Source organism: Tinamus guttatus, unplaced genomic scaffold (assembly GCF_059628265.1).
Source record: "Tinamus guttatus ecotype Peru unplaced genomic scaffold, ASM5962826v1 Tinamus_guttatus_pri_ptg001089l, whole genome shotgun sequence".
Lineage (NCBI taxonomy): Eukaryota > Metazoa > Chordata > Aves > Tinamiformes > Tinamidae > Tinamus > Tinamus guttatus.
Window position 1 is genome coordinate 989,319 of NW_028289623.1, and position 25,080 is coordinate 1,014,398.

At 51.2% G+C, this 25,080-nt stretch overlaps 1 pseudogene; it reads right to left on the reverse strand.

Annotated features, from left to right (window-relative positions):
• LOC148590797 (olfactory receptor 14C36-like) lies at positions 1-25,080 on the reverse strand (annotated as a pseudogene).

The window sequence follows — 25,080 nt, forward strand, 5'->3', positions numbered from 1 at the left end:
TCATTTGTGGAGAGATGTGGAAAAATTACCGCTGCTTAAAAAGGTCCATGAAATCAGTTTCCTAATGGCATCCTTGAGCTCCTTGTTCCTCATGCTGTAGATGAGGGGGTTCACTGCTGGGGGCACCACCGAGTACAGAACAGCCAGCACCAGATCCAGAGCTGGAGAGGAGATGGAGGGGGGCTTCAGGTAGGCAAATGCACATGTGCCGAGAAACAGGGAGACCACAGCCAGGTGCGGGAGGCACATGGAAAAGGCTTTGTGCCGGCCCTCCTCAGTGGGGATCCTCAGAACAGCTTGGAAGATCTGCACATAGGACACCGCAATGAAAGTGAAACACCCAAAGCCTAAACAGGCACTAACCGCAATAATCCCAGTTTCTCTGAGGTAGGAATCTGAGCAGGAGAGCTTGAGGATCTGGGAGATTTCACAGAAGAACTGCTCCACCAGATTGCCTTGGCAGAGGGGTAGGGAAAATGTGTTCCCGGTGTGCAGGGGGCCATAGAGAAAACCAGTAGCCCAGGCAGCTGCTGCTTTTTTTACACAATCCCTGATGCCCATGAGGGTCCCGTAGTGCAGGGGTCTGCAGATGGCAACGTAGCGATCATAGGCCATGACTGTGAGGAGAGAATACTCAGCTGACATGAAAATAGTAAAACTTAAGACCTGCCCAACACACCCCAAGTAGGAAATGGCTCTGGTGTCCATGAGGGAATTGTGCATGGATTTGGGGATAGTTGTGGAGATGGATCCAAGGTCAAGGAGGGAGAGGTTGAGGAGGAAGAAGTACATGGGTGTGTGGAGGTGGTGGTCGCAGGCTATGGCTGTGATGATGAGGCCGTTGGCCAGGAGGGCAGCCAGGTAGATGGCCAGGAAGAGCGAGAAGTGCAAGAGCTGCAGGTCCCGCGTGTCTGCGAATGGCAGGAGCAGGAATTCTTTGAGGGAGCTGCTGTTGGACATTTCCTCCCCATGCATATGGGGGACTCACCAAGGGAAAAAACAGAGACAAGTTAGGAGACACTCTTAAAAGGAAAATAAACAAATTAATGACATTTTCGTATCTCTTTGTCTCATTCCCAGATCTCTGAGGGTCATGCCTCTTCTAGCTAGAAAATGATGTTACTCTAAAAATCGAGCAGCCCCTGCTGAGAGCAGAGTCTGGTTTCAGAGTGCCCATCTCTGACCCTTTCTACATGCCCCTGAGGGAGTTCTCCGCACTCCCCTTCTAGCAAACAACACACAAGACCCTTTTCTGCAGCCCATTTACAGCCTCCCACCATCACTTCCATACTATCAGTATTTCCATAGGTTCCCCATAGGTCACTGGGATACCACAGATATGCCATGAGACAGCAGAGGCTTTCTGGAGGGCAGGTGGCAGCCTGCAGGACACCACAGGGTAACAGCCAAATGACTGTGAGAATTTAAGAAGGACTTTCCTTAAGGGACAGTCAACTCATTTCCCTGTACTGCATTTCCTGGAGCTCCACAGGACAGAATGGGGCTGTGGAGACCTCACTCCCTTGGAAATGCTTCTTTTCCACTACTTGCAGCTTTGCTCCCTGCACTGCAGGTGAATACTCCCAAGCACAGGAAGCAGAGAGGAAGAACAGGAGCAGCATGGACAGGAGAAGGATTAAGAAGCAACACCATGACCCTGTTGCCAAGGGAGGCAAGCAGAGGGACAGAGAGGCATTCTGGAAAACCTTCGCTTTACCAGCAGGTTATGGCACCTTGCAGAGGGGAGCATTGCAGCACTGCCCCTCTCAGCCCTTTGGTGGGGAGGCACCAAAGCGACACCCCTCTTCTCTGCCCTCTTCTCTGGCCGCAGAGTTCAGCCAGACTCTCATGCCCTGCAGTTCCTTCTCCTTCCCTGCCCATCTCTGCTGCCTGGAGCTGTCCCTGCTGGCAGCTCTTTCTCTGTCCCAGTGTCTTGTCCCTGTCACTGCTCAAAGATCCCATGTCACCCTCTGGGTGCTCAGTTCTGCCTTACAGAAAACTCTGGCAACGTGCAGGGCCAGCTCTGTGGTTGCAGGTTGGAATGAGCAGGTCACATAAAGTCCTAGGATGCTGCAAAGAAGATGCTGATGCTGCCTTTAGACTAAAGTGGGGATGAAGCAGCTCACTGACATTTCTCAGACCTACTAATCTCTCAGAGTGAAGGTTTACAACTCCCAGCTTATTGCCAAAACAGAAAAGTTGTTCCTTCATTCTCCCTGTCAAAATGAGGAAAGTGAAAGTGCAGAGACCTGAAGGAAAGCTCCTTCTCCTTCAAAAGCTCTTCTCTTGATTTTCCTCTTGAAAGGATCCCTCAGACATGTCCTGTGCATGTGCTGGAGCTGTGAGCAGAACCTGACCCCTGCAGCACCTCTCAAAGGCAGAAAGAACCTGCCCTGCCAGGGATCTCTCTTCCCACCCAAAGCTTCTCCCCACAGCACCACAGGGAGCTCCCTGGAGAGGCTGTGTGCTGACCCTCACAGGTGGCAGAGTCACTGCCCTGGGCAAACAGCACCATGAGGTACAGGGACACTGCTCTGAATCACAGCCCCACGCAGACCTTGGTGCACTCCCTGCCTTCACAGCTCTTTGTTCAAGTGGCATACCCAAGAGAAGCATACCCTGATCCTCTGACCATGTGTCAGGGAATCCCTGCCCTGAAGCATCTCCTCCTCCTGCTATGTCCTGTTTACTCCAGGAGAGAGACCATTAAAAATCCTATGAGCCATGGTTTGGCTGGGGTGCAGACACCCCCTCCAGGAACCTCAGCAGCATTGCCCTGCAGACAGAGACTCACTGTTTCAAGGGCTGTGAAGATTTCCCCCACAATGAGCTCTGCTCCCGCTCCACACTGCCGTTCCCCTCTCGCTGCCTTCTCTCCTCTGCTGTCCGCAGCAGCAGGCAGTGCCCGCAGCCCTGCTGCTCTTGGCACAGGAGCTGCTCCTGCACTCGGCTGTCTCTGGGCAGTGCTGCCAGGCTGCCACGAGCTGCCTCTGTCCCAGGAGCCTGGCCCCACTCAGGAGCAGAGGCCCAGCTGAACTCACCAATTTCTCTGTCCCTTGTGCCCCCTCCTCCTGGGGAATGTTCCCTCAAGAAAACTAAAATAATCATCTGTTTTCCTTTTCTCGTGAGTGGAGATAAGTTCCAACACTGAAACTTATGTCATCAGAGGATAAGGAGCTATGAAAGTTGTGAATGTCCCGCTCTGGAAGAATGACTTTCATCTCTCAACCAGACAGGGACGCCTAGATGGGACAAAAGTGAACTCACAGTGGTTCAGGTTTTAATTAGGATTAATCAATCTGGGAATTACAGAATTCAGACCCCCAGCCCTGGGTCTGAAGTGATATTCAGATTATTCCACAGATTGCCATCGGTGGGATTCCCCTTGCCAAAAACAAAGTGAGCACAGCACAGGTGTGTGTGTGTGCTCTGTCTAAGATCCCACTATCATCATTGGAGATGGAAGAGTCAGTTGCTTACACACAGATATCTGGTGACAGTTGAAGAGACAGATGTGGTCCAAGGCAGATGTGCCACACACAGATGTGGTGTCAGCGTCTGCTTGCTCTACTGCAGGAGCTAGGGGATCTGCATCATCCTAGAGGATGAGGTGAGGATCAGGTGGGGAATTGTCTTGGCTATCTGAAATGACCTCCTGGTGCCAAATACAACTAGAGCCCCACTCACTCCAGCTGAGGCACAGGAATATTCCGGTATTAACCAGCAGCTCTTGTAATTCAGTGCAGACACTTGATTTGATGGGTTGAAAAGTGCTGGAAGAGTCTTGTCAGATGCCTGGCTTGTCCAGCTCAACCGTATGTTTCTAGCAGGTTGGACCTACAGGGAAACTATCCATGCCAACAGGGAGTGCTTGCTGGGCAAGTGCTGCAGAGAATCCTGGGGTTCCGTCCTGAAACCAAACAAATGAAGTCCAGCACTGTCTGTAGGGAAAGTCCATCCTGTCTATATCCATGTGTGCTGCATAAATGAGAGGCACATTCCACCAAGGCATCTTGGGATTCTTTGCACTCTCAAGCCCTTCTTGCTCTCCTCCCCTCAACATCTGCTCGCTCCATCATATTGTATGAACAGGGACTGGGCTAACGTGGACCTCAGCGTGTCTGGATCACAGGCTGTCAAGGTCCATGGACATCTTCAGGGACGCGTTGTCCTTCCTGGAGGTTTGTGCAAGAAGTCTGTCATAGGTCCAGTATAGCCACAGAGTCACCTCAGGCAGAACCCCCTTTCCTGCTGTTTCTCAATGGCCCAGCTCTGTGTCTTCCTGGCCTCGGACACTGCTGGATTCACTTTCTTAGTAGGAAGCTGCTTCCACCATTGCATTGTTCCTGCTATATATGGCAGCATGGCTCTGCTCTGAACTGGGCCATTGCACACGCAGTGTCTTTGCCTCTTGGTAACAGGTTTCTCTGTGACCATTCTGTTCTCTGTGCCACAGCTGAAGCCCAAATACATGCAAGTGTAGGCAGCCTGAAGTAGAGGCAGGAGCATGTGAAGATGTGCAAGCTGTCACAGGCCAGAAAGATCATTGGAATGGTGATCAATGTAAGATGAGGGAGGATGCCTTTTGTGTGAAGGAGCAGATTGGATGTGTGGAGCTCTTCCTTGGAAGAGGCAAGGTTTGAAGTGAGAGCTTGTGGGTGAACATCTCAGGAGGGAGCTTTCCTATTTCTCGGCAGTATAAAAAAAGTCTGTGGATCACTGGCCCTGGTTCTAGTTGGGCAGACTTTAATCCCCCTGTCACGACCTGGAAAGGCAGACTGCAGGGTGCAAGCAGTCTGGGAGGCTTTTGGAGGGCATTAAGGGGAACTTTCTTGCACAGCTGCCAGATGGGCTGATAAGGATGATGCTTTCTGGTATCTGGACATTTCAAACAAGGACAAACCAATCAGGGATGGGATAGTCAGTGTCTGCCTTGCCTACTGTGACCATGAGAATCCGGAGTGCCTAATGCTGAGGGGAGTGCAGAAGGACAGTAGCAGAATAGAGACTGGGCTTCAGAAGAGCCAACTTCCTGGGCTGTTCAGGGGACTGGTGGGAGATTCCAGGGGAGGCAGCTCTCAAGGACATCAGAGCTCAGGAAAGACAGCAGGTCTTTAAAGACAGACCTGCCAAACATAAGGATGGCCTATTCCAATACTCACTAAAACTATCAGATAACTCAGGGCACACAAACCAGCAGATACCCCTTGGGTAGACTCGTTACTTAGCTCCAGGCTAATAGGGCAATGTAGAGGAGAAAAAAAGGCAGAGGCAAAGGCAGAGGCATTTAGAAATATTGCCCAGCATCACATTACAAGGACAAGTGCAGGGTCCTGCACCTGAGGAGGAATAACTCCAGAAACCAGTATAGACTATAGGTTGACCTGCTGGAAACCAGCTCTGCAGAGAGGCATTTGGGAATCCGGATTGACAAGTAGTTAAACATGAGTCGGCAATGTGCCCTCGTGGCCAGGAAGGCTAATGGCATCCTGGCCTGCATCAGGAGGAGTGTTGCCAGCAGATGTTGCCCCCTCTCCTCAGCTCTGGTGAGGCCTAACCTGGAGCACTGTGTGCAGTTCTGGGCTCCGCAGTACAAGAGGGACATTGAGGTTCTAGAGAGGCTGCAGCATAAAGCGACAAAGATGATTAAGGGACTGCAGCATCTATCATATGAGGAAAGACTAAGCGAGCTGGGCCTGTTTAGTCTGGAGAAGAGAAGACTGAGAAGAGATCTGATCAACATGTAGAAATAAGAACCGTAGGGGTGACTGTAGGGAGGATGGGGCCAAACTCTTCTTGGTGGTGGCCAGTGACAGGACAAGGGGTAATGGGTGCAAGTTGAAACACAGGAAGTTCCATCTCCATGTAAGGAAGAACTTTACTGTGAGGGTGCCAGAGCCCTGGAACAGGCTGCCCAGAGAGGTTGTGGAGTCTCCTTCTCTGGAGATCTTCAAAACCCACCTGGATGCCACCCTGTGCCACATGCTCTAGGTGTCCCTGCTTGATCAGGGGAGTTGGACTAGATGATCTCTAGAGGTCCCTTCCAATGTTAACCACTCTGTGATTCTGTGAACTTGCTGCTGCGGACAGTGCCCATTGTTTCCCTTACCATGTCTTCAGAGTGCAATTCAGCTGAGTCTACATTAACGCACCCATCAGACAGGGAGGGGAATTACTGCAGCACAAACAACCTGGCAATCATAAATTACTAAAGCCACTGCTCTTGTTACACCATGCTCGCTCAGGCACTGGATTCATTTAGCAGCCTAAAAGGTCTTGCTGGACTCCCTGGTCCAATGGTAGCTGGCCACAAGTCTCTGCTCCTTGTCGACATTTCCCAGAGAAGATCATGCTCACAGTGGCACAAATTCGTGGTGCTAAGTGCTCCATCTCCCTCCTCTTGATTAAGGAGGTGTCCTTCTCCAGGGCTGCAGAGCTCTGCAGGTGTCAGCCCCTCCCCGGGGCACCCTCAGCAAACCCTCTTGTCCCCACCACTGCTGCTGGGACAGGAGCGGCCTCAGAGCCCGTCCCCAGCCATGGGCCAGCGCTGGCCTCGCAGCTGCTCTGCCAGCAGGGACCTCCCAAGGAACTGCCCAGCCAGGCGCCTCTTGCTGGCCTGCCTGTGACACAGCAAAGGGCAGAGCTCACGGTCACCCTCACAGACATGTATGGACCTGCTAATGCCTGGTGCTGTCCAGCCAGAAGCACAGACAATGTGAAGCCCCTCCCAAGCAGTAGTAGTGCCATGTGCCTGCTGCTGGCTTCCCAGGTGCTTACAAACACTGACTTGACCATCATCTGACTAGATGATCTCCAAACGTCCCTTGCAACCAGAGAAAGGTGCCTTCTCTCCCTCAAGCCCCTTTGAGCTGTAGGGATCTGCCTGTCCCTCACCTTTATTGTGAATGCTGCTCTAGTAGGATAGAAGGCATCCAGGGTCATTAGAGATGAGCAAGAAAATTCCTAACCCAGCCTCCTGCTGAAGCTCTATCTCCAGTGACTCCATTAGGACCTTTAGGCCAGGAGCTTGCAAGCAGACCATGTGTGCATGCTTAGCCTGGTAAGGGGAATCCCACCTGCCATGTATTTGTGGAGTTCATGAGTTAGCTGAATCCTTCTCCAAACCTGGCATTTCTGAACAGACATGTGGAGCCCCAATAAGCCATCTGAATAAGTCATCTAAATCATATAGCACCATGTATCAACAAGCTCCCTTCTTATCCCTGTCTGGGTGTCCTGCCTAGTTAAGAGATGTGAATCAGGACTTCCCGTGGGACATTTCTAACTTTGGTAGATAATCATTATCTGTTGAAATTAACTGCAATGTTGGAATCTGTATCCCTGTAGTCTTTAGAGAAGGAAAACAGGTTACTCTACTTGATGGAACATATCCCAGAGGGAGGAATCCCAAGGGACAGAGTAATTCATAAATTCAGCTGGGCTGCAGTTCGTGGCAACCTGTCAGCACTGCCCAGAGACAGACGTGTGCAGGAGCAGCTCCTGTGCCAAGAGCAGCAGGGCTCTGCCTGCTGCTGCAGACAGGAAAGGAGAGAGGACAGAGAGGTGAAAGGCAGCATGGAGTGGGAGGACAGAGGAGAGCTCATGGTAGGAGCAATCTGTGACATGGTAAGTCGCTGGCTGCAGGGTAATGCTACTGGGGTTTCTGGAGGGGTCTGCAGCACCTCTCCAGCTGATGACTTTTTTTGTCAGGATTGTTCTCCCTGCTTCTACTTTGCATATGAGGAGATTCTTCAGAACAGAAACTCCCTGTCCCAGCATCACAAGGTCAGGGCATCACGGCTGCTTCTTCTGGAGCTGGTGCAAGACAGTGAAGGCAATGTGGGCACACAGGTTCTTCAGAGCACTGTTCTTCAGAGCAATGTCCATGCGCCCCAGGGTGCTGTGTGCCCCGTGCAGTGATTCTGTGAGGATCAGCACTCAGCCTGCCAGGGCACTGCAGGGAGAAGCTCTGGGTGGGAGGAGAGATCCCCCCTGGGCAGGTTCATTCTACTGCTGAGAGGCTGCTGTGTGGGGTCAGGACTGCTCACCGCTCAGCGTCACCCACATAACATATTTGGAAGGGGCTTTTTCAGAGGACACTCTTGGCAAGCTTCTATGAAAGGGAAGGCAATATCCAGAGTCTAGGATTTTGTTTTGTATCCTTGACAAGGCAGTAAATGAATGGGACATTTTAGCTTTAGATGCCTGAAGCAGAGTTCTGCAGTGCTGCTTTGAGGGATCAATAGGTCTGCGAGGACCCCACAATATTCCTTCAACTGCCTTTTCACCTGTGGGCAGCAGCAATATCCCCTTTGCAGCTCTCCTCATTCTCATTGTGCTTAGTATCACTCTGCTCTCAAGGGGAAGGGCTCCAGGGCATTTCTGACCTCCTCTGCAGTCAGATTTCCAGAATAGCAGAGCTGCCTCTCTCCTGCCATGTGCCCATTTCCCATTGCAAGGCACAGGGGCTGAGAACCACTGCCCTGGGAGTCCACACTGTCTAGGAGGTGCAACCTGGGGACGGTGCTGCTCTGTCTCTCTGTCCTGCCTTGGCAGCAGAGTCACAGTAGTTTCTCCTCGTTTCCCTGCCTCTCCTTTCTGCTCTTGTCCTGGCAGTCAGCTGGGGCTTCAGCTACAAATTCAGATACTCACTCTGTGGTCCTGCCATGGAGGTGTCTGAAGAGGGACAATGTGCCCAGGGTGCTGGGCAGCATCATTGGAGGGGCTGCAAAGGGGTTGACTCTCCCTTTAGGAGACCCTGTGACTGTCAGGAGACGTGACTGTCTCTTTTGTCCTACTGGGGTTGTGAGCTGCCCTGCATAAGTGGACTCAGTGCACAGAATGCTTGTCATGTCAGTAGCAGTGTCCTGTTCTCTCCATCACATATGCACCTTAAACTTAGAGGGAGAGCAGAGTTAAATGAGTGCTTTGGAACCAGTCTTCTATGATCTCAACAGAGTCCAGGGTTGTCTGGAGGAACAAAGCAGATGGACTCAACAGCACTCCACACTGTTCCCTAAGCAGCAGAGACCCCATTTCCATCTCCAGTCTGCTTAATGTTCACGTTTACAGAAATAGAGACATCTGTCTTTATTTCCATGTCAATAAAGACATGCAAAGAACCTGACCAGATATGGTGACAGAATCTAAAAATCTCCAAAATAAGTAATTCTAAAACAAAATTCTAAAACCCCCTACTGCACCCCAAACTCCTTGGAAGTGTGTGTGTGGGAATATGAAAAGACCCTTTATATTCAAGGTGGATGTCCTGTGACATCAACTCCAAAAAGGAGAGATATCAAGAACCAGTCCTTTATACACATTGGCGTAGAGTAGCTCAGGCTCCGGCTCCTCCCAGAACACTCAGCTGGAGCAAAGACTGAGGAGGTGACTGAAGGTGATAGTGCGAAGAAGAAATTACTGAGATAGAGGATGGGGTCGAGAAGCATTTCTATGAAAAATGGAAAGTTTATTTCAGAGAAAATTCTTCTAAGCTATTATTGCCTTTTCTTCCCTACAAAGTTTTCCTGAGCCCAGTCGAACAGATGTCCAACAGCAGCTCCATCAACGACTTCCTCCTCCTGCCGTTCTCACACAGGCGGGAGCTGCAGCTCTTGCACTTCTCGCTCTTCCTGGCCATCTACCTGGCTGCCCTCCTGGCCAACGGCCTCATCATCACAGCCGTAGCCTGCGACCACCACCTGCACACCCCGATGTACTTCTTCCTCCTCAACCTCTCCCTCCTTGACCTTGGATCCATCTCCACCACCGTTCCCAAATCCATGCACAATTCTCTGTGGAACAACAGGGTAATTTCATACTTGGAATGTGCTGGGCAGGTCTTTTTCTTCCTTTTTTTCATATCAGCGGAGTATTATCTCCTCACTGTCATGGCCTATGATCGCTATGTGGCCATCTGCAGACCCCTGCACTACGGGAACCTCCTGAACAGCAGAGTTTGTGTCAAAATGGCAGCAGTTGCCTGGGCCAGTGGTTTCCTCAATTCTCTCATGCACACTGGGAACGCATTTTCGCTTCCACTCTGCCAAGGCAACGTGGTGGAGCAGTTCTTCTGTGAGACCCCCCAGATCCTCAAGCTCTCCTGCTCACACTCCTACCTCAGAGAAGTTGGGCTTCGGGTGGTTAGTGCCTGTTTAGGCTTTGGGTGTTTCACTTTCATTGTGGTGTCCTACGTGCAGATCTTCAGAGCTGTTCTGAGGATCCCGTCAGAGCAGGGCCGGCACAAAGCCTTTTCCATGTGCCTCCCACACCTGGCCATGGTCTCCCTGTTTCTCAGCACATGTGCATTTGCCAACCTGAAGTCCCCCTCCATCTCCTCCCCATTTCTGGATCTGGTGCTGGCTGTTCTGTACTCGGTGGTGCCTCCAGCAGTGAACCCCCTCATCTACAGCATGAGGAACAAGGAGCTCAAGGATGCCATTAGGAAAGTGATTTCATGAACATTTTTAAGCAGTGGTAATTTTTCCACATCACTCCACAAATGATTCTTTCTGTATTCCGTGACTGGATTGCGCATTGTTTCTTCATGTTATTTTTATTATGGCTTTTATTAGTGATAATAATTGTTATCGTGTTCCTACACAACTGCTTGTATTCATTCCCCTTTTTACGGTGTCTGCTTTGTCTCACCTGATACCCTAAATTGTGTCGAATGCTGGACAAGGACTGGATCCTTAACAGTATCTCTGTAATAAAGTAATTTCTATCAGTACAGTGCGTGAAAGCTGGGCTTTTCCTCCAAAGCTGGTGTCAAGAATAAGCTCAAGGACTTGCACCCTTCAAGGGCCTGCTGCACAGGATTCTCCATGGCTTCTGCAACGCAGAGCTCAGAATCGTGTAATGATCTTTCAGAGACCAAGGGCTGGTTTGAGAATTCACCTATCAGGGTCCAAGGATAGTGGAGACGCTGAATGGTCATGGATTTACACATGCACAACTCTCCAACGTATTAAGGCACAGTGTCAGATGGTTGTTCTCATGGAGGGGAAGCTGGCAGTGTCAGGAAAGCACAGAGATCCTCCTGGGACAGCATATGCTTGGGATGGACTGTGAGTAGAGCCTCATAAAGGGGGAGGTCCTCAAAGATGGAGTTTCTTAGAGGTAAAGCACTGGGTATTCACAGGCAAAAGAGGACTCTGCAGTCTCAGGAGAGGCAGTGAGGACTGACTCTGAGAGTCAGGAAGAAGGGAGAACGGAGAGTCCTCTGGGTCACTATCTATCAAATACCAGGGGCAGGATGTATAGGCACAACTGGACACAACGAGCACCCTTGGAAATGCTCTGTAGCCCAGGTGCCCTGGACTGTGCAGTCATCTGCAGTCCCCCGGAGAGATGAGAGGTCATGATACCCATTTGGTTGGATCTGACTCCCACCCCTGGTCACAGGGGCAGTGAGATGTCACCCTTAGCCACTTTATTCCAACCTCTCAATCCTCCATATCCTTCCCAGCTCTGGATCTCTCTGTTCTGGCCATTGAGTACTCAGCGGTGCCTCCAGCACTGAACCCCCTTGTCTACAGCATGGGGAACAAGGAGCTCAAGGAGGCACTGAGGAAACTTCCTCAATGGGTACAATGGCAGTGCCAAAAACTGTCCTGTGTGCAGTCACTTGTCATTCCCATGTACCTGGCATGAACATGTGCTCTTCATTTCTTTATTTCTCAATGTTTACTCTTACCTTCCTGATAAAATAATAATAAATAATTTTTTAAAATACAATAGAGCACTACAGCAGGAACAAAAGGCTGACTAGGGAAAATACGGGCCTGCTGATAAATGGCCCAGAGTCCTGGCGAGAGAAGACGCAGAAAAGGCCACCTTTGCCGCAGGCTTTAGTGCTAAGAGTGACCCTCAGGAATCCTAGGCTCTGGAGACCATAGAGAAATGGAGAAAGAAAGAGTTTCCCTTGCTGGAATAAGGATCTGAGTAGGGCTCACTTCAGCAAACTGGACACTTACAAAACCATGGGCTCTGAGGGGACTCTCTTGCACTGTTCAGTGCCCACATCTGACAGAGCTCCATGAACTGCAAGAAATCGAGTCCCTCCAGTTACACTGCTTGTACCTCTGGCCCTTGGCAAGCAACCTTCACACATCAGAGACTCTCTGAGCACCGCCTGATAGATGCAAAAAGGGGCTCACATCGGAATGCTCCATTTATGACACTGCATCTCGCAATGCTTTCATGCCTCCTGATGGTTAGCTTGCTTCCCTTTACCCCTTCTCTGTTTGTCACACTGCACCACTGCATGTGTCACGATCACATCTCAAAGTGCACAAGTAGCAATTTCTCCTCTGGTGTTATTCCTGTGTTTCACACCTCAGACAACTTCTCCTGCCACCTGCATGGTCAGGGTGATAACTGAGAATAGAAGAAGCTGAGTGCAAGGAAGGACCTTGATCTACCTTGCTTGGTCTCGTTACAGGCATTGCCTGGTTCAGGCTGGGCTGCTTTTTCTTGGAGAGCAGCAAGAGAAGAGGCATCTTTCACTTCTTTTAAAAGTCATTAGGCAACAATTTGCATCCTGCTTGTAACACACACTTGCTACTCAGGGCCATAAGGGCAGGGGGCTTCGGGCATGCAAAGGAGCACGAGGAGAAAGAAGAGCACCAGCACAGCTCAGCACTGGAACTAAGCTCTTTTTCCCCTTGGAGGGAGATTAGTGGCTGGTGTCACAGTCACCCACAGGGATGGAAAGCCATGCTGTCACACACAGCATGTGGCCCTTCCTCTACAGTCCTGCACTCCTGCCTTTCACAGGATGGGGGTGTGTGTGCTGAGAGGGACTTCTGCCTGAAAATGAGCCCCGGCAGGATGAAGAGGGTCACAGGGGAAGAGGACTGCTGCTTCCAGGGCTTGTCTGAACCTACAGCAGCTCATGGAGGTTACCAAAGCACAGTTGAGTCACGACACACTGAACAATCTTGGCCTGCAATCAGAACAAAACCACAAGGACTGGACCTGCTCTTTGTCCTCCCTGACCCTGGCAAAAGAAAAGACAGTTTTACTTGCCACCAATGCCCACTGCATTTTAAGTGAACAGGCTCTAAGGCAGGACCCGAGGTGACAAGATCCACACCTCCAGGCCATCTGCTGACTGCTATGTAGAGCCCAGAAATCAGGTTTGGACAAAAGAAAGGACAGAAAGCATGGAGCACCGGAGAGTTGTCTTCATTCTTTACACCACAGGATGTAGGAAAGAGGTATCTGTGACCCGAGTAAGAAACATCGAGTGAAAACCAGGACACTTGTTTACCAAATGAAGAGTACACTAACACTTGCTTCCTCACTACCTTGGAGCAGGCAACTGCTCCCTGAGAGAACTCCAGGTGCAACTTGTGTCCTTGGTACCTCTTCAGAGCTGGCTGGAAACACTTCTGGCCCCCTCCAACTGGTCTTGATTTGAGGGTGACCACCTGCAGGAAGCAACACCAGACCAGAAGTACAGCTGCCTTCAGAAATACTGTGGCCTGCAAGGCTGAAAATCAGAGGCCAACCTTGCATCCTGAGAGCTGCAATGGGCATCTGCAAAGAACATGGTGTTTTGCCAATTGACCGGGACAGATGGGGCGACAGAAAGAATCAGACACCACTGAAAAGAATGGTCTAATTTCACTATTAATATTAAGGAAGTACAGAATGATACATTTAATAAAATAAGTTTATTACACACTCAGTTTTAGCAACAGACAAAATAAGCAAGCTAATGCACCTAACCATTAATATATGAGAAAGGGAATAGTGATTAAAAGATACATCATCAATTGCCTAAATATGTTACTGTCATCCAGATCCATAGTCACTGTTGTGGCGAGGATTTGGAGAACCTTTCCAGCAGGAGGGAGGTCTTATGGGAGGTCTTATGTGGTGCATCCACCCGTGAGGTCTCCAAAATCGCAGTAAGAGTGTCCATCTTTTATAGAGACAAATCAGCAATCATGATAACTTGCATTTGGTTTGTGAGCGGTAACATCTGATGTGGAATACTTTCCCTATCATGTGGGATGGGGATCTGGTCAGAGCCCAGGCCTCGGATGGGAGGGTTCCCCTCAAGGTCAAAAACACCCGCACGAGAGCGTAAAAAAGCTGCAGTTTAATAAGCCTCCGTGCAAGCTGGAGTGAGCAATTCTGCAGGTGAGTGCTGTGTACTGCATAGGCAGTGCCGTATTCATCTCTAAGTCAGCCCCGACTCAGGCCTGTCATTCAGGCCCTGGCACTTCAGTTCCTCACGTTCCACTCTGTCGTGACACACCAGGTTATATTCGTCACCACATTGTGGGGCTGCCAAGAGATTTCCTTGGTAGTGGGAAGCAGCATGAAAAGAGGAAACAGGATCAAAATACAGCTTAGGAAGCTCAGATTGGGCAATAGGATGAGGAAATATCACTTGAAGGGTAAAGCGGTGGTGCTACAGGGCACCCAGAGCAAGTTTTTCACCACCAATGGCTTTGTGTTTCAAGAAACAGCCACTGAGGATGGAAAAGCTCTCAATGAAGGGAAGGAGAACCTCTTGTGAGAACTTGCTGGGAAAGCAGATTGGGTGTCCATAGTCTGCAGAGACACAGGAGCAGGTCTAGGATGACCTGTGGTAGAGATGACCAAGGGCGCTGCCAAGGCCCCAACACAATGGAGGTCTTAATCCTCTCGACTATGGCTGTTGTGTCTGTTACTGAGGCCTACCCCGAGTCATCAGGACTTCTTTGCCCCCTTTATCCTTCTGGGGACCCTGGGAGGTGTCGTGTGTTTGTCCTGCACTCGGCATTGCACACCCTCACCCAAACACTGATGCCAGGGAGGACAAGGGCAACACATGGAGGAAAGGATCTCCCTTCCCAGGGTTTCTCTGCCTGTGCTTGGCCAATGTGTATTGACAAAACACATCAAGGGTGTATTCAGCATCAGAGCCACCTGAGTATTTTCCCTACCTAACTATTACCAATGATTATATTTTTTAGCTTTAACCAGTCCCTGGTGAGTTGTTGTAGTTAATGGCCTCAGTGGGATCCATTAATGCTCTACAAAACTTTAGGGTTTCTTTCTCACTTTGAATTCTTCACGGATTTCTTCAATCTCCTTTCAATAGCTGCAATTCATGGACTCAGCTCCAAATACTGCATTGAGCTCATTAAAAAGCAAAATGCTCTGATAAAGCACGACTCTCCCTGCTATTTCCTTCAAGTGTCCATGGCTAATTGGAGAGGTTTGGGGAGTGTAGCTGAAAGCTGAAGACAACAATTATATACAAGTATTTCATCTTTTTAAAGTATTGTATTATTATTTTAAAGAATAGGTGACAGCACACCATCCAGTTCATAGCCATCTAGAGTGACTCCTAATGAAATCAGCACATGTAGGAAAAGCAGTGTCCCGGACATCAGGCACTGTATGCACAATCTTCCTCTCCAACTCCCCAACCCTACTGTTTCCCTCATCAGCCTCTCGAGAATTTAAATCACTCGTGTTGAAAGCTAGCCTTAGTCCACCTAAGTCTGCACTCAATGTTATAGCTCGCCTGCCTCAGTTCTCACCTGCTTTACTTAGAGCACTGGCTGCCAACAGGTACAGGGAGATCTTCTTTTAGTTACAAGAAATAAATAAAAAAACAAAGCAGAGTATAGTTTCATGGAATATAACGACACTCGTTGAATGTATCCATACAGTCTGTACATATAGTAAGGTCTTGGCTAATGGGGCAGACTGCAAAAAGACAGAGCAAGCTTTAACCTCCCCAAAGGGCAAACCAGCCGCTGGGCCTCTGAGTGAACAGAGCATCAGGAGGAGTCACAATGTGTCCAACGCAGATGTTAGAAATTGTCACTTTAAACAGGACATGTGGGAAAGACCTCCAGCATGCAGAGCTGGGCTCACAGCATCACTCATGTGCTGCCACAGACTTAATAAGAAACCCAAGGAAGTCCTTCCTTTGGCAGTGACTTGGAAAGCCACATCTCTGACAGGGTTGCAGGGAGATGGGGTTTTCTTTTTTAGGATGGTAACCAGGACTCTGCTCCAGAGATGAGGAAGAGCATGAAGGGAGACTGCAGGGATTTTCCCCAACTTCATCAGCTGCAGAGCAGGGAGCTGGTCATCTAACAAACTGCTGATGGAGTCAAATGAGATGGGGGAACTGATAAGTGAGATGGGGACTGCTGGATCAACACGCACAGCCTGGACCTCAGTTCTTGTTCCCAGAGATCCTGCTGCTCTCCACCAAGGCTCCCAGCTTCGGGAGCTCCTTCCCGAGGGGTCACACAGAAACTATCATTGCAAAGACCCCTGTGGATCCCAGGCTGTGGCAGCAGCTGCTCAGGGCTGGAGGCTGCCAGAAGAGTCCTGCCTGAGGGTCCCACCTTGCTCAGGGGACAATGCGGGAGCCAGGACTCCTGGGGCTGGGGCTTTCCCAAACCCCAAGACTCCCGTGGGGCAGCTCCAACCCTTGTGTGGGTGCTGGGGGCAGAAGGAGAGAATCCAGGGCAGGTTTCCCTGGCACTGGCTGCCCCTCTTCTCCCCCACACCGGGGTGGGCAGTGCTGGCTGAGCCCAACACAGGAGCTCACACAGCCCCCCAGGCCCCCACACCAGCACCCCCAGCACCAGCAGCCCCGAGCTGGGCTCCCCTCCCTGCCCCGGCCCCGCACAGACCCCAGCACAGCCTGGAGCCCCGCGGGACCTCACAGCCAATGGCTGCGCTGGGCATGAGGAGGTCACTGCTGCCGCAGCCCCTGATAGGCCAGCTGCAGGGAGAGGGCGTGGCTGCTGCTTGTGAGGTCCCCGCTGCGGGCAGAGCTGATTGGGCAGCAGCAGGGCTGGCTCTGCCTGGTGACTGTGAGGTCACTGCTCCCGCAGCGCCTCATTGGGCAGCAGCCGGGCCCTGCGGGGCTCTGCGCTGCTGAGATCATCTCCGCGGAGCAGCTGCTGAGCCCGGGCTGGGCTCCTGGCGGGGAAGGGCTGGGGAGGCCATTGCTGCCCTGGAGGGCAGGGCCAGAGAGCTGGGCGGGACGGCGCTGTGACGTCATGTCTTTGTGAGTGCCTGATTGGCTGGCAGCAGGCAGGCAGGCGTGGGCGGTGGGCGGGGGGTCTCTGTGGTGAGAGGAGCTGAGAGGGCAGCAGTGGTTCCTGTGTGGGGAAGGGGTTTTAGGAAGCTGCTGTCTCTGAAGGCCACAGGCAGCAGCAGGAATGTGGTGGGTTTGCACCTGTGAGGTCATCTCCATCCGAGCAGCTGGGTTTGGGGTTTAGGCTTTAGGGTTGTGATCAGTGGTGCAGAGCCCAGTTGGAGACCTGCAACTCTTGGTATCAGGAGTCAGTCAAAACCTGTTCAGTTTATTAATGAGTGACCTGAAGGGGCAGAGTGTACCCTCAGCATGTTTGTTGAGGATAGAAAAGTGGGAGGAATGGCTGATAGCCCAGAGGTCTGTGCAGGCCTTAAGAGGGACCTGGACAGCCTGAAGTGTTGGAGGTAGAGGAACATCATGAACTTGAACACGGGCAAGTGCAGGCTCTTGCAGCTAGGAAGGAATAACCCCAAGCACCAGGACAGGCTGGGGGTTGACCTGTTGGAGAGCAGCTCCACAAAAAGGGACCTGAGAATCGTGGTTGACAACAAATTGACCATGAGCCATCAGTGTGCCCTTGTGGTCACTGATACTGATGGCTGAGGTTTGACAGTACTCAGAATGCCCCCACAGTATTGCAATGGCAGGAGATGTCTTTGGGTGGCCACTAGCTCAAGGCTGTGGTGTTTCGCTGTGGGTGCAGGAATTGCCCTCCACTGCCCCTTCCCTGGGCCTCCTGGGTCCCCACTGCCCCTCTGGGGATTGCAGAGCCCTCCTTTCCCCATGTGCACCTGGGTTTAGTGCTGTACCTTCTGGTCCCTGCACTGTGAGTCATCCCTTTTTCATTAAAGCTGCACTCAATGCCCACTCCCAGGCAAACCCTGTGCCTGGAGATCCCCTGGGGGTTCTCTCATCAGCACAGTCACGTGTGGGGCAGCCTGGCACAGGCAATGCAGAGACCATTGCCTATGTGCAGTGGTCACTGAGAGATGAACCCTAGACTGAGGTTAACAAATCACCCTGGAATGCTGAGGTCATCCCCTGGATCTCATGGAGTTCACAAGCAGAAAAGCAGGCCCCTTTGTGGTTGCACACCCTTGGGCATATTTTTTGATTCCAGTTTCTAAAGAGAGGTCGGATTCGGGACCATCGTAGGGCAGATCCCCTTTTATTATGGAAATGTTATTCTGGAATCCAGCTGTGGTTTAAGGGACTGGTCCTGCCTGTTCTTCCAGGGTATGAGGGAAAAGAAGCATATCTCTACCAGGTTATGAGAGTTCCTGGGCCATATCTTCAGAATAAAGCATGGAAGGGCAGCACAGAAATGAGGAGGCCAACTCTAAATAGAGAAAGTCCTGCTCCCCTCCTGGAATGTGTCTTCAGGAAAGATGAACTGCCATGGGAAGGCTGCCTCTAGACTTTCCTTCAATTCACTCATGTTTAGTTTTGTTTGTTGGAGCTTTGCATGGAACCATGGAAAGCTGTGGTGACACTTGGTTGCCATTTCTGTCACATTAGAGAGATTTGAGATGACACTCTAACCATAGCCACGAGAGCTGAGATCTCCTAAACAACACTGGACCCCTGGTCTCAGCCCACCTGCCCTTGTCCCACCGTGACTCTGTACCCCAGAGGTGCCTTGGTGTCAGTGCTGGGAAAGACGCTGGAGAGGGAAACTCTCCTCCCTGCACTGGGCACATCCAAGGGAGCTCAAAGAAGGGGCTCAGAGAATCCCCCCTCTCTGCTAGTGAAGGGGGAATCCTGGCTTCCTGCTTTATCATGGTCTGTGTTTAAGTGCTAAATGAGAGATTCCTGTGCAGACGTGACAAAAACTAGGTATCTTTATTTTATTATTTATTATTTTAAGATGGATGTAAAAGAGAGAAGTAAAAACAAAAGAAATTGATAAAATACAGCCTCGATGCCAGATATCCTGATGAGTGAATGAAACAGTTGTTACCTTGTACCCACTAGATGAGTTTCTTCAGTGCCTCCTTGAGCTCCTTGTTCCTCATGCTGTAGATGAGGGGATTCAGCGCTGCAGGCACCACAGAGTACAGAATGGACACAACCATATCTAGAAGTGGGGAGGAGATGGAGGGGGGCTTCAGGTAGGTAAACAATACAGTAATTACAAACAAGGACACCACAGTCAGGTGCGGGAGGCACATGGAAAAGGCTTTCTTCCAGCCCTGCTCAGAGGGGATCCTCAGCACAGCTCTGAAGATCTGCACGTAGGACACCACTATGAAAATGAAACAGACAAATCCTAAAGAGACACTAACCACAATAACTCCAACTTCCCTGAGGTAGGAGTGTGAGCAGGAGAGCTTGAGGATCTGGGGGATCTCACAGAAGAACTGCTCCACCACATTGCCTTGGCAGAGTGGCAGGGAAAATGTGTTCACAGTGTGCAGGAGAGCATAGAGAAAGCCACTGGCCCAGGTAGCTGCTGCCATTTTGACACAAGCTCTGCTGTTCAGGAGGTTCCCATAGTGCAGGGGTCTGCAGATGGCAACGTAGCGGTCATAGGCCATGACTGTGAGGAGAAAAAACTCTCCACCCAACAAGAAGAGGAAGAAAAATATCTGGGCAGCACATTCCAAATAGGAAATGGCCCTGGTGTTCCACAGGGAATTGTGCATGGCTTTGGGAACAGTGGTGGAGATGGATCCAATGTCGAGGAGGGAGAGATTGAGGAGGAAGAAGTACATGGGGGTGTGGAGGCGGTGGTCGCAGGCTACAGCTGTGATGATGAGGCTGTTGGCCAGGAGGGCAGCCAGGTAGATGGCCAGGAAGAGCGAGAAGTGCAAGAGCTGCAGCTCCCTTGTGTCTGCAAATGGCAGGAGGAGGAACTCATTGAGGGAGCTGCTGTTGGACATTAGCTCCCTCCAGGCATGTGGGACTGTCTAAAGAATAGAAGATATGGAGTAGTTAAGATAACTTCTGAATATAAAAGCCCTGAAGTCATTCAGTTTTCTGACACTGTCCTCCCTTACCTCCCTTTAGTAAGAGTATCTTAGTGCAGTTTATCTTGTTTATCTATTAGTCTTGTTCCTATCTGTCCTGTACTCATGTCTCCTTGAGCTAGAAGATCATCGTGTCCATTATGCTGCCCTCAAAGGAGACCAGGCTCTGCTGAGAGCAGAGCTGTGCAGTTTCAAAGTGCCCATCTCCAAATTTCTCACCCTTTCTCCACACACCTAAGGGAGGTCTCCACACTCTCCTTCTAGCCAGAGAGACACAGGGCTCATTTCAGCTGCTCATGGACAGCCTCCTACCACCACCTCTATACCCTCAGCATCTCGGCAGCTTCCTCACACATCGCTCAGGTATCACAGATAGGCCATGAGACAGCAGAGCCTTTCTGGAGGGCAGATGGCAGCCTGGCAGAACACCACAGGGAAACAGCCAAAGGAGCGTTAGCACTGAAGACAGGCTCTCCTTAAGGGAGAGAGAGTACCATTGCTAAGCTCACAGGCTGCATTTCCAGGAGCTCCACAGGACAAAAGGGGGCTTGGGAAACCTCTCTCCCATGCAGACTCTTCTGTTCCACAAATTGTAGCATCAGTGTCTGAACTGCAGCTGAAAACATCCAGCTGCAAAAAGCTAAGAGCAAGAACAGGAAAAGCATGGACAGGAGGGGAAACAAGGAGCAACACCATCAATGTGCTACCAAGGGAGGCAAGGAGAGGGACAGAGAGGCCTTCTGGAAAACTTTCACTTTACCGGCTGGGTATGTCACCTCTCCGCGGGGGACGTCGCAGCGCAGTCCCTCTTAGCCCTTTGGTGGGGCGGCAGGCAATGACCTGTGGCAGGAGATCTGCCCCTCTCCTCTGCTGCAGGTCTGGCTGCAGAGGAGGCGGCTCCTGCCCTGCACCTCCTGCCCCTTCCCTGCCCATCTCTGCTGCCTGCAGCTGTCCCTGCCACCAGCTCTTCCTCTATCCCAGTGTCCTGTCCCCGCCATTGCTCACAGATCCCATATCGTATCACCCTCTGTGTGCTCAGTTCTGCCCTGCAGAAACCTCTGGGCAATGTCCAGGGGCAGCTCTGCAGTTGCACATCCTAAGGAGTCAGTCACTTTAGGTCCTATGAGTCCACAAAGACGATACGGATGCTACCTGTAGGCTAAGGTGGGCATGAAGCAGCTTGCTGAGGCTTCTCATAGACCTATTAATCTCTAGACGTGAAGATCTAGGACTCCCAGTTCCCTGCCAAAACAGAAAACTTGTTCCTTTATTCCCCCTGCAATATTAAGGAGGCTGAAAGAGCAGAGAGAGGAAGGAAAGCTCCTTCCCTTTCAAGTGGCCCTTCTGATCTTGCTCCTGTAAAGGACCCCTCGCACATGCCCTGTGTATGAGCTGGAGCTGTGAGCAGACTTCTCTCTGCAGCAGCCTCTTAGCAGCAGAATGAACCTGCCCTGACGGGTGTCTGTCTCCCCACGCAGCGCTTCCCCACAGCGCTGTGGGGAGCACCCTGGGCAGTGCTGCCCCTCGCAGGCTGCAGAGTCACTGTCCCGGGCACACAGCACCCTGGGCCTGGGGGATGCTGCTCTCAATCACAGCCCATGCAGAGCTGGGTGCAGACCATGGCTTCATACCCCGCATCTTCCCTAAGAAAAGGGAGCAGGATGCCCTGTCCCTGTGAGTGTGTGGCAGGGAATCCCTGCTCTGAAGCATCTCCTCTTCCTGCTAAACTCCGGAAACTCTAGGAGAGAGACCTTTAAAATCTCAATTCATAATTACATGCATTGAGTTCAGAAGAGCCCTCCAGGAAGATCAGCAGCATTGCCCTGCAGCCAGAGACTCACCGTGTCAAGGACTGTGAAGGTTGCTTCCACAACAAGCTCTGCTCTGTGCTCCCACTCCACACTGCTGTTCATCTCTCGCTGCCTTCTCTCCTCCCCTGTCCGCAGCAGCAGGCAGTGCCCGCAGCCCTGCTGCTCTTGGCACAGGAGCTGCTCCTGCAATTGGCTGTCTCTGGGCAGTGCTGCCACGAGCTGCATCTGTCTCCAGTTGCTGCTCCTGAGCAGGGGTTCAGAAGTAGAGTCCCAGCTGAATTCAACAATTTCTCTATCTCTTGTGCTCATTACTCCTGGGAAGTTATCACTGGAATAGACTTCAACACTCCCTGATGTTCCATCTCTAAGTATTGAAGGAAGACTGATGCTAGAAGGGCAATTGCTCTCATCAGAAATTTGCAAGAGTTGGAGATTTCCTGCTGTGAAAGCCCTCATACACATCTCTCAGCTAGACAGGACACCTAGATAGGGAGTTCATTTAACCATGGTTCAGATACTGATTCCAATCTGTCTATATGGACATTTCATGCTGGTTTACAATCCCCTGGCATGCGGTGGGATTTAGCTCCCTGCCCAGAACTCCACGAACATAAAGGTTGGGGGATTCCCCTTTCCCAAGCTGAAGGATGATCTCCAACAATGACTGCAGGGGAGGTCCTCGTCTAAGCTTCTGGTGTAACCACATCAGATGCAGGGTGGGAGTCAATTGCCTGGTGACACCAGGTGACATCTGAAGAGACAGGGTTGTCCCAGGCACGGGCTAGTGTCTATTGCTCTGATAGAGCAAATGTGATACTCGCATCTTTCTAGAATGCCTGGTCAGGGCCCGGTGGGCATCTTCCTTGGCCATCTGAAATAGCACTAGATGCTCACTAGTGTTAGAGCCACACTCACTAGGAAGCTGAGACACATGGAAATGTTGACAATGTAAACTGTGACTATAATTCATTTCGGACACTTGATTCAGCGACACTGAAGTAGCCCTGTAAGGCCATGATACATGCCTGGGGTTTTTAGCACATCTGCATGAGCAGGAGCTATGAGGAAACTCTGCCTTTCTTTAGTAGTTGCTAGGAAAAGACCCCAGGTTCTCTCAGGTTTTCCTACTTGTGCCCAGACATTTGCACAGAGTCTGTTGGGGGCCTGGAGGCAGCTGTGCCCCCCCGGGAGTAGTATTGGGTCCAATCCTATTCAACTTCTTCATCAGTAACCTGGAAGAAGGAACAGAGTGCACTCCCAGCAAATTTTGTGGTGACACAAATGCAGGAGGATTGGCTGATACACCAGAGGACTGCGCAGCCATGTTCCTGTGTTAGGGAAAGAGGACTGGATTCAGCTGCCACTTGTGGGTGTCCAGGCCCCTGGAAAGGGTGAGTGCTCAGGAGGGATCTGCTGAGGACAGTCCCACTCATTACAGAGCTGGGACAGATGCCCATCCTCCTAGAAGGGGCCATGGAGCCACCATGGAGCACAGGAGACCTCCAGGGGCAGAGCATGCCTGGAGTGGGGGTGAGTGCTGTGCTGGGAGAGGGGCTACCCAGAGGGGCTGCAGGAATGATTCAAGACATTCAAGACTATTCAAGACATAGAAAATATGGGAGTGATCACAGAGATTTCCTCTACAGTCCAATGGAGAGAGCAGTGGACACTAAAAGGCAAGGGCAGATAAATAGTTCTTCACAGCAGATTCAGAAACTTCCTGAAGATTTCCACTCTTTTATCACTGCAAAACATACAAAACAGTCCTTCCTCTCTGCAGGCAGAGCTCAAGTGTCCAAGCACCAGCACCCAGGGGGACTTGGTCCCAGTGTCTCTGAGTGACCTGCATGGGCCTGAGAGCTCTCGCAGGGACCTGCGGGAGAGCAGAGCCCCTCAGAGCTGCAGAGGGAGGCTGGGGACAGGCGACCACGGCACCTGGAATGGCACCAGCTGTGCAGGACTCTGGGACTGCATCCCACCCTCTTCTGAAAATCACTTCCCTTTTCAAGAACAAATGATCATGCCCAAGTCTAGTGTGCTAAAACAAAACAACGAATAAAGGCGGAAAGTATAACAAATGATTTTTTTTGCTTTAATTCTTTCTCTTAATTTCTTTCCAGATTTGTTTTTAAACAATTTTTCTAAACCTTTCTTTTACCATCAGGCCTATACCTATAAGGTTTCTTTGTCCCACTCAGAGCCCAGTGCTCAGAAAACGCCCCCTGCCCTCAGCTGTCCCTGCCACCTCTCACTCTCTGCACAGAGCACGTCGCACTCGGAGGTCTCGTCCTCTCTCGACTGGTGCAGGAAGTTGGGGAGCAGCTTCAAGGGAATGCTCTGTTTTGGCAGGGCCAACTTTGCACAAACTAAATCTACCCCAGTTACATCAACGCCCAGGGCCAGGCATAAATGAACCTTCCCCAGAAGAGCTCTCAACTCTCCCCTCATCCCGGCTCCCCTTTGACACCATCCTTGTGCTCCCCGTGTTGGTGCCATCCCCGCTGCCTGCCTCTCCCTTCAGCCCCACTGCCCACCTCGCTCTCCTGCTCTCCTGCAAGCCTGAGAGCCCGTCTGTGGGCTGGGAGCAGGCGTTCGCCTGCCGCTCCTTGTCCATGTTCAGGATCCTCTCGTGGGGACCTGACAGTGGCACCAAGGGGAGCTGTTCCCTTCTGATGGAGCTGCTCTCCTCAGAGTGGGGAGCCTGGGGTCTTTGTCCCCAGCAAGGGCATGGCCACCATGGGGCCCATCCCCTCACAGCGGCCTTATGGACATGATGCCACTGCCATCACAAAGCCCTGGTGGTTTCCATGGGGACGTTATTCCGATGCCCTGGTGGAGACCACCGAGACCTGATCACGATGCCTTTGTGGGGACTATGGAGATGCCATCATGATGCCTTGGTGGAGACCATGGAGCAAGACACCATCACAATGTCTTGGTGAAGACCATGGGGACCTCATCATTATTGCTTTTTTCGAGATCTATAGCAGAAATTTTCACAAGGCCATAGCTGTTGCTCTGCCCACTAATCCTCATACCAACAATCCTGACTGGCTCTCTTTCCATCCCTAAGCCTCGCTCCCTGCATCCCACTGCTCTCTCCCCTGCACCTTTCCCTATCATTTCAGGCCATCACCTTCTCTCTCTTGCTGGAGTCGTCTTCTCCCCTGACTCACTCCCAATTTAAGGCTCTCCTCACCAGCTTGGCCAGCTGGTTGATAACCTTCAT